Genomic DNA, 10,622 nt, shown 5'->3' on the forward strand with positions numbered 1-10,622 from the left:
AAGAGACAAAGAAGGTCACTACATAATGATCAAAGGATCAATCCAAGAAGAAGATATAACAATTATAAATATATATCCACCCAACATGGGAGCACCGCAGTATGTAAGACAAATCCTAACAAGTATGAAAGGAGAAATTAACAATAACACAATAATAGTGGGAGACTTTAATACCCCACTCACACTTATGGATAGATCAACTAAACAGAAAATTAACAAGGAAAAAAACAAACAAACATGTATTTATAAAGTTCACTAAAGCAAAGCACAGTAAAATGAGGTATGGCAATAAAAGGCGTTAAATTTATCAAATAAAAAAAAAAAAAGAAAACAGAATCTATATTGTAGGATCCAAGATACTTTTGTTAATTTCAGCTGGAGTTGTGATGTTGTCGCTTCATTGCTCTCTTTATTTGATGCGTAGGTGCCAGGTAACCTAGCTGCGTTATTTCATTTAATCCTCACAACCACCCTGGGAGGTAGACACTATTTCAACACCCATTTTTCTGGTGAAGAAACAAATACAGAAAAGTGAATACTGCAGCTGGAGCTGAACCAGGCTCGTACTGTGAATCTCAAGGTGGGAGAAAGGTGATCTTGCCCACACTGCTAAATTCCTTTCCATTCTGCATATGCATTAGGGCTACTCCGGAGAAGGCAATGGCAGCCCACAATAGTACTCTTCCCTGGAAAATCCCATGGATGGAGGAGCCTGGTAGGCTGCAGTCCATGGGGTCGCTAAGAGTGGGACACAACTGAGTGACTTCACTTTCACTTTTCACTTTCATGCATTGGAGGAGGAAATGGCAACCCACTCCAGTGTTCTTGCCTGGAGAATCCCAGGGATGAGGGAGCCTGGTGGGCTGCCATCTATGGGGTTGCACAGAGTCAAACACGACTGAAGTGACTTAGCAGCAACTGGTTTTGGCATCCTGGATTTTACAGGAAAGTATTACAGGAGTTCTTTATCTGCGATCCCAGTGGGGCTTTTAGTTTTCCCCATAAGACAGATATGCACCAAGGTCTCTGTTTTACAGACCAACTTCCTCTCAAGACCAGAGATTGATTCAAGTGGGACATCATTGTTTTTCTTTCCAGAATGATAAACCTCTTTCTTTTGCACTTATTTCAAAAGACAGGATAACCTAGGTCTTGGAGCCTGGTAGGCATGGGTTCAACCCCTGACTTATTATCTATGTAACTCTTGAGTAAGTTACTTAACTTTTGAACTTAAGTTTCCTCATTTATAAAATGGAGCTGGAGAAAAACACCATTGTATATAAAATAAACAAGGATTTACTATATAGCACAGTGAAATATATTCAATATTTATAATAACCTATGATGGAAAAGAATCTGAAGGAGTAGATACATACATATATATATACACACACATGTAGGTATAACTGAATCACTTTGCTGTATACTTGAAAATAACATAATATTGTAAATCAATTATACTTCAACCTAAAAAAAAATGGAGTTACAGATACCTACTATATAGACCTGTTGTCAGAATTAAATGAGATCACAGAGCTCAAAAATTATTATTCAGTTCAAGAGATGTATGAAACCCACCAAACAAAAAGTCTTGAGCAACCACACACCTCCACAATTAACAGAGCCAACAAAAATTTACGTAGTACAGCAGAGCCATGGAATCCCGCGAGATCCGGTCTCGGTCCACGCTGCCGGTCGCGCAGCCCGTCGGCCAACCCAGCGTCCGCCGCTATGGCAGCCATGGGAGTGCAGGTGAAGACCATCTCTCCCGGAGACGGGCGCACCTTCCCAAAGCTTGGCCAGACCTGCGTGGTGCACTACACCGGGATGCTTGAAGATGGAAAGAAATTCGATTCCTCCCGGGACAGAAACAAGCCCTTTAAGTTTGTGCTGGGCAAGCAGGAGGTGATCCGAGGCTGGGAAGAATGGGTTGCCCAGATGAGCGTGGGTCAGAGAGCCAAGCTGACTATCTCCCCAGACTATGCCTATGGTGCCACTGGGCACCCAGGCATCATCCCACCAAATGCCACTCTCATCTTTGACGTGGAATTTCTAAAACTGGAATGACAGGAGTGGCCTCCTCCCTGAGCTCCCCGTTCTTGGATGTGCCACAGAAGGATCTGGCGCCTCCAGACGCACACAGTGAGTCCATATGGAGCTCTTCCTGATGTTCCACTACACTCTTTGTGTAAACATCTTCCCAGACTGAATGTGTTCTGCCACCGGCTTTGCTCTTCCCCTTTCTCCTCGTATGTGTGTTGACCTGAACTATATGCCGTAAACCTCAAATTACTCAGTTTGTTTTTGTTTTGGGGTGAAGATTGAGTTTCAGTCCTTTGGATCTAGGTTTCCAATTAAGTATTAGTCAAGTATTAACAGCACAAATAATGGGTTAACTTTAGGAATTGGTGTTGGGGTGAGGTGCAAGAATATTTATTTTATTTTTTTGGATAAAAGTTTTATCTATTATATATTAAACGTTCTTGCTGCTGCACTGCAAAGCCATAGCAGATTCGAGGTGCTTTTGAAGGCCGAATTATTCTCCAAGTTGAGGGATGTCCTCGGGTTGAATTGAAAGCCCTACCTGAAATTGCAGTGGGAATGGGGAGAGCCTTTGCCTCCACTGCCCCACCCTCACCCTCCTTGTAGACCCTCTGCCTTTTGAAAGCACATCATTTTCACTGAGATGTTGGACATTGCAGATGTCTGTTCCCTAGGCCAGCAGGGACCTCTGAAACCTTCATGGCCTGGCCTTTTTTTTTTTTTTTTTTCCTGTGGTTTTTCTAATGAATATCCAGGATTTCTGTAATTGCATAGCTATCCAAGCTCTACTTCCTAAATTTTAAGAACTTTAATCCAAAGTTAAATTGAAGGTGCTGTTTGTAGACACTTAATACCCATGAAAGCCCACCTATCGTGACAAATCCTTGAGTGTGTTGTCTTAAGAAAATGATGCTGGTCATCACAGCTTCAGCATCTCCTGTTTTTTGATGCTCAGCTCCCCCTGCAGATCTGAGTTTCTGACTTCTCCTTGCCCCCTCTCACCCTTTTGCTGTCCTGTGTAGTGATTTGGTGAGAGAAATTGCTGCCTACTCCCCCAGCCTACCCCCACCCCCTGCACTACACACGAGTTTCAAGTTTTATTATTGCAATAAGAGTGCTTTATGCTGGCTTTTCTCAAAAGAAAAAAAATTTACGTAGTACAGGCTGGCTTCTCATGTTTGTAGTATACATACCACTTGTGCTATCAATGTCTGGGAGGCTGGAAATCTAGTTAAATGAGGAAAAGTTGATGTTTGTACTACTACTAACAGATATTATGTGGGAGTACCCTGACTTTTGAAATGTCTTTTTCTACTTCTACGGGATGACTTGAGTAGTTTACATTTCTCAGTGCCTCCGGGTTTCTGCTGCCATTGAATTCATTTAGTTGTGGGTTATCTCATCATCACAAATCTGTTGCTGCTGTTTTCCAGGGGCTCCCCACAACTGGATAACCCTGTTATCCTTCTTGTCTCATGGTATCAGTGACCCAAAGCTATGAGATTAGCAGTCATTCACGGAAGCTTGTGGGGAGTGATTATGTTGCACCTTTAAGTAAGCAATTTAAATTTGAGATTTTGTGATTCGCAATGGATCAACCAAAAGCAGATCAAATTTTCTTGTGGAGCATCTCTCTTCCTCCCTCCCAACTTATTCCACTTTCCCAATCCTTCTGGAAACACTCAAGCTTGTACTTACTCATGCAAAGAAATTATTTAATTCTTCTCCTTTCTCCCCTCTAAACTTTTCTTTCTCCCACAATTAAATGGCTCATCAGTGTGTTTTTTTGTGATGTTTCAGAGAGAATTAATTGATACTGTCTCAGAAAATAGAAACTGCCATAGTCAGTTATAGTTTCAAATCACCTTCCTCCCTTCCCCAACTCTTAGTTCATTCATAAAGCTTTTATCAAGTTCCTATTGTATGTGCAGTTCAGTTCAGTCGCTCGGTTGTGTCTGACTCTTTGCCATCCCTGTCCATCACCAACTCCCGGAGTTCACTCAAACTCACGTCCATCGAGTTGGTGAGGCCATCCAGCCATCTCATCCTCTGTCGTCCCCTTCTCCTCCTGCCCCCAATCCCTCCCAGCATCAGAGTCTTTTCCAATGAGTCAACTCTTCACATGAGGTGGCCAAAGTTCTGGAGTTTCAGCTTTAGCATCATTCCTTCCAAAGACCACCCAGGACTGATTTCCTTTAGAATGGACTGGTTGGTTCTTCTTGCAGTCCAAGGGATTCTCAAGAGTCTTCAGTAGTGGTAAGCAAATGATAAACAATGTCTCTGAGTCTGAAGTGCTCTTCTTGGTTATCTTTATCATTCTTGTCTGTTAACTATTGTGACTTTGGGAACATCAGCAGAGTGAAAATGGAGATAAAATGTATTCTTTCCGAATAATGTGGGATTATCAAAATGTTGCTTCTAAGTCATTGTCTTCACTGTTGGAGGGTCAAAGTAGCATACTAGAATTGATATTCTGAAGAGTAATAAAGTAAAAAAGATAGTAAAGACCTCACAGAACAACCAGGTCCTGAGAGAGAAAAAAAATGGCCAAAGAAATGAGAAACAGAATCTGGGTTTAGAATTTAGGTTCTTGTTTTTTTCACTTCTGGAGTCACAATTCTTCCATTGTCACAATGGGGCCATGTCTCTGTATTTCTTTGTCCCCCTGGAATATTCATTTATGACTCTAAGAGAAAGTTGGCAGGTAATTACTTATTATAGTATTTTGAGGGAAAACACAACAAAAAAACCACCAGCTGGAATAGTCAACATGGTGGATACACAAGTGAAATGGAAGTATTAAAACTTCTATTGGGTAGACTATTCATATATTCATCTTTGGCTTTAAGGTTATAAATTTTGTAAAAGCCAAAATTTAGTATATTAATATGGCACACATGAACTCTTAAAATCTTGTTTTTAATGGCAGCAATGACTGAAGTGAAGTTACATCAAGGCATCTGAAAGAGGCCGTTAAAATAAAACCTCAGTTGTGATCTAAAAGGCTTAAGTTAGAAAGCTAACATATGTACCAGGTGCCTCCCTGCCTAAAATACTCTGTAAATTAAGACAGGATTCTCAGAACAATGACCAAAACGCACATGTAGCATTAAGATATTTTGTTGCCTCCTAATGATTCATGTGAAAAACATTAAATAGTTTTAGGTGGACATCAGTCTTGTTTTCCTGCCCCTGTGGATTAGGCTATCTTATCATCTGCAGGAAATCAGAGAAAAATAATTGTATTGTAAAAATGATTTTGGCTTCCTTCAAAGTTTTTAATTGCTTTATTTTTTCCCTTTGAAACACCTGATATTTAATAGGCAGAAAAAGTACATGGATAATAAACATCTTTAGAAATAAGCGAGAAACACCAAAGATTATTATTGATGCTGCTGCAGCCTCCCACAAAAATAGATTAATAGAAAAAATAAGGCTCTCTTCCATAAATTGGCTTAACAGGATGTGCTGTCTTAAGGTTCTCTCCTGGATTGTGAAATACTGTCACTTCAGTGATGAGAGGAAGCTAAGTAAATTGTACTCACTAGTGACATGTCTGGCGATGCAGACATTTCACTCCTTGCTGAGAGCCCAGACACAGGGCAGAACTAGCCAAAATGGACAACAGCATGGAAATGTTGCTCCAAAGAGCAACTCTACTGGTATTTTCCTCAAGTTTTAGCACAGAATGGGGCCTTTCCCTGCTTACAAGAAAACTCCATTTTTCATCCTCGGGAGAGCCATGATTGCATCCTGTTTTTAATGCCTCAGAAGGAACTGAAGCCTTTATTCAGATTAAAGCTATCGTCTGAGAGACATCAGCAAAAAATCTATCAGTTATCACCCAGGGAACAGACTTGTCACCAAGGGAACAGTTTTAGAGGAGCAAAGGCCTGAAGGTATATTTTTATAAGACACAGGAGTTGGCTATTTCCAGGATTTTTAATGGATAAGGGTGCAAGTTGAGATAATTCTACGGCGGGAGAGTTGGTTGCTCTGTCCATAAGTAGTTCAGCTACAGCATTCTCCATTTTGATTAAAGCCAAACTAGGTGTGTTTAGTTTCCATTGGAAATATCCCTGTTTCCTTTTCTCTGGAGTGAATCCTGCCACAGGCATACTACTGTTTCTGTTATCCACAATCTTTGGCCAGCAAGGATGCCAAGCAGGATAATGAATGTTGAGGGCAGTAAAGGAGTAATCCTGTGTGTTCATATTTAAAAGAAATACACTCAAACAGCTGCAAGAGATGGGCTGCAATTCATTTTCTCCTGTGGTTTAATATTCTTTGGAAACTGGAAACACAGTTTCTTTCTGCAGAATGGTGTGCTCAGGGTAATTGTCAATGGAAATGACAAATTTAGAGAAAAATTACATCCTTTGGTCAGAGTGAAATACTAATAGATAGCAAGACAAAAAACAATCCTTCTCCCTACCCACAAAGTTTAATTGACCTCTTCTTGCAAAGGATCAGTATAGTGAATTGTTTAAGAATTTCAGCCAAGGGAACCTGAAAGGCTGTTTGTTTGTTTTAAATATTTATTTATTTGGCTATTCTGGGTCTTAGTTGTGGCATGTGGGATCTAATTCCTTGACCAGGGACTGAACCTGGGCCCCCTGCATTGGGGGCTTGAAGTCCTAGCCACTGGACCAACAGGGAAGTCCTGAAAGGGTTTGCTTTGAATCTCAGTTTTATTAATCTGTGACCTTGAATAGTTCAGTGCCTTATTTATAAAATGAGGATGATAACTGCATTACCTTATGGCGTTGCCATAAACAGGAGATATGTGACATACTTGGCACGTGCCTGGCATACAAGACGTGCTCAAAAATGATAGCTGTTGGTTAGCATAGAAGTATGGCTGTGCGGGAACATAGCTGCTTGATTAAAGAGAGGTGAATAGACTTTACTGATTAGTTCAGCAAAGCACTGACACTTTAGACTAGATATAGGTACTGTGCTAAAAAAGCCAGTCTCTACCCTTATGGTGCTTAGACTTGAGTGGTGGTTATATGCATTAGATAAAACACATGCATATGACTATATGAACTGCAATTACACTAAATGTCTTAAAGAAAATATAGCTAATGCCATGAGAAAATATAACGGAGATCCTAAACTGTACTTGGGAGTCAGGAAAGAGCTCCCTGAGAAGGTAACATTCAAGCCTAAATTTGAAGAATCAGTAAGAGTAAGCCAGATAAAAGGGACTAGGGCTGGTGGTGTGTACTTCAAATAGAGAAAGCCACGTGTACCAAAGGGCTAAGATAGAACTCACTTAGCATATGTGAGGAAAGGAGAGCTGGTCAGTGAGAAGAAGCTGAGTAAGAGAGGGAAAGTGTGAGACGAGAAAAAGTTCCAGAGGCAAGTAGTGGCTAAGTTATGCAGAAACTTCTAGGTTTTTGCTAACGATCTTGATTTTTGTTTTTTTTCCCCTAAAAATGTCAGGAAGCAGTTAAAGAGCTTTGAGTATAGTGAGTGACATAACCAGACTTGGCTTTTGTAGAGGTCATTCTGGCCACTGTTAGAGAATGGATTTGGAGCGGAAAGAAAAGATGTACAGAGAAGTCAAACTTATACTGGACAAGTCTTTGTGAAGGGTGATGGACTAGGCTGGTAAATCATGAAGACATGGGAAATCTGAGTGAATTAGAGATGTCTGAAAGGTAGAGGTGAGTGGAGTTGGTGGTGAATTGGCAGTAATTGGGATGAAAGAGAGGCAAGGCTCAAGGATGACTCACAGATGCCTTGGCATGAGCAAGTAGATAGAAACATATGTCAATTCCTGATGATCTATTTGAGTTAATACCATTGCTGCTGATAAGGCTTGTAGATAGCCATTAAGGATATGTCATTTGGTATAAACATTATTGATTTTAGCTTGCGAATGTATAATCAAAAATTCCTACTAGCGTTTTGTAATAAGTTGCCAAATAGATAGATCTCCAGTGCAAAAGTTCGTTTCTCTTATGTACCCCCACTGCAATCCTAGTGTTTTTTGATGGATTTTACACATACAAATGTTTTCCAGTATTTAGTAATTTGTTTTCTTCCTTCTCATCCTCCCTCTCCCCCTTGTCTCTCTCACAGCATCTAGCCCTTCATCATAACTTCTATGAGAGCTGCCTCGATAGGAGACAATAATACGATGGATAAAACTAGAGCACTAAATAGGCACCAGCCACAGAAAAGATAAGGCTAAAGAGGTGAGGTGGCTTTCCCAGTGGCTTGCTGGGTGAATTGAACAGGAGGAATAGAAGGGATATTTCTTGTTTCCAGAAGTTGGAGAACTCTTGGATGTTTGCCATTGCTATAATCTCATACTTGGGGATACACATGGGATAAAATGCTATTTCTGCTGCTTCAGTCAAGCTGTTCTAGTGGTGACTATAGCATTTTGAGGTATTTTGACATCACTGCCCAAAGGTAATGAGAGAATATGGAACTGTGTTCTTTTTCCATTATATTTTTTTCTTTATCTCTCTTTATCTATTGCATTCCTATTATTTTCAAACAAAAACTCAGTTAAAAAGCTAAATTAGAGAATCTTTCTAATTTGTTTGACTCTGCAAAGAAAACTTTGGCATTCCAGGTATTGGTTTATAAACTATGCTTTTTAAAAATTTCTGCTTTAAATTATTGATAAAATATTACCAATATTGTTAACAGATAATAAGCCAATAAAGTGACTGCTGTTCAAAATAACCATATAACACCTTCAGAGTCATGAAATGGAATGAGGTGGCTACATTTTGCAGTTTTATGAGTAATACATGACGTGTGGTATGGACTTAATGGGTCCTCTGCTCCAATCCATATGTTGAAGCTTTAATTCTCAATATGATGGCATTGGAGGTGTGGCCTTTGGGGTTAATCAGGGTAAGATTAGGTCATGTGAGTTAGGCCCTTATGTTGGGATTAATGCCACAGCAGGGTGCTGCAAGTTGGATATATACAAGTCGGAAGTGACTCATCAGAATGCAACCAAGCTGGCTCCCTGATCTTAGACCTCTAGCCTAGAGAACTGGAAGAAATAAATGTTGTTTAAGCAACTCAGTCTAGGGTGTTTTGTTATATCAGCCTGAAGTGACAAAGATACAACATGGTTCCAGGACTTTTGTGTGTTTGCATTCTTTCTGAATGAGTCTTTCCTTAGGTCAGACATGTATTTCTTATATTGTTGTTGGGTTCAACAGTTTTTTATCCGTCACAGTATTCTTACATAGGTATCAACTGCTGGGAATTGTGTTTGGGTGGGGAGGAGAAAGAGAGAGTTTATAAGGCAGAGATGGAGAAGCAAAGAGATTGAGATTCCAGGTTCTGGTCTCTATTGGATCACTCAAAAAGGAAATGGGAACTGACATTTATTGAGTCCTTACTATGGCCCAGGCAGTGTGCTAGACTTTTTGCATATGTCATTTTTCCTGGCCCTTGTAAGACCTTTATTTTGTACACAAAGAACCTGAGGCTCAAAGAGGTTTAATAATTTGCCCACAGTTGCACAGCTGGTAGAAGGCCGAGTTATAGTTTCAAACTGGGTTCTGGACCTCAGTGTCTAAGTTCTTTTCTATAATTCTCATTCCTCTATGAGGATTTCTTCCAATTTCACTCAGTTCATTGACTGTGGAAGTTATGAGATAGCCCTCACTTAGACACTGCCTGGTTCACTGGGGAAGTATGACAGGAAACCCTAATGACACTATATGCAATGACTAGATGACCCCACACACAGAATGACTGGGTGGGAGTTAGACTCCAGGCACATTCATGTTTGGAGAAGAGCAGTGCATTGTGGTTAGCATTAGCTGTGAATACCCTCTGAGGGGATGCACACACACACACACACACACACACACACACACACGTCTTGAGAAGACCTCTATGGTCTGTGGGATGTTTAGGTGTCAGAGAAGACAGTGGAGGACATGATTCTTCACAGAGATGATTATGAACACCGAGAGTGGCAGAGCTGGCGAGGCGTCTCCATACCAGGCAGGTGAAGCCACGCACTGACCGAGACCTCCAGCCAGATTGAAGAGCCTGGCATTGATCCCATTTTAGTGAAACAGTCAGTTCAGCTCAGCACTTGTAGTGAGGTCTGGGAGCTGCTTGTCCCGGTCCCCAGTGCTAAGCTTTTAGGCTGTGCCAGAATCAGAAGCAGTCTGGCCAAACTATGCAAAAGTTATGTCGGGCTTACAGTGCAAATAAGACTAAATTCTAGTTATTTTGTTTTCTGGTTTAGTTTGGATGCACAGGAACTCTTTTCTGCAAAGCTGATGATAAATTAAGCATGTTTTCTGTCACAAAAATTGACAAGATTAAGCGTCCCGTGGTCACTGCATTTCTGATTATGGAAGGATCATTAACAAGCAAACATCTGGCCATTATTCCTGATGAATCTGTTTCTTGATATCTCTTGACAAGGAGAGTGGGAGGGGTCAGTGAATTCAAGCACAGATGAACCGCGTTGTGGTGACCCTGGCCATTGACTCTAGTAGTTATTGTTAATGAAGCATTTTGCATAATTGATTATTTGAAACCGAAAGATATATCCATCATATTGTGCCATAGGGCACTTG

General features: G+C 40.6%; 1 pseudogene; it reads left to right on the forward strand.

The window, feature by feature from the left end:
* The first annotated feature begins 1,653 nt into the window (after positions 1 to 1,653).
* Positions 1,654 to 2,378, forward strand: LOC104981707 (annotated as a pseudogene).
* The last annotated feature ends 8,244 nt before the right edge of the window (positions 2,379 to 10,622 follow it).

This window comes from Bison bison, unplaced genomic scaffold (assembly GCF_000754665.1).
Source record: "Bison bison bison isolate TAMUID 2011002044 unplaced genomic scaffold, Bison_UMD1.0 scf7180017864519, whole genome shotgun sequence".
NCBI classification, from domain to species: domain Eukaryota; kingdom Metazoa; phylum Chordata; class Mammalia; order Artiodactyla; family Bovidae; genus Bison; species Bison bison.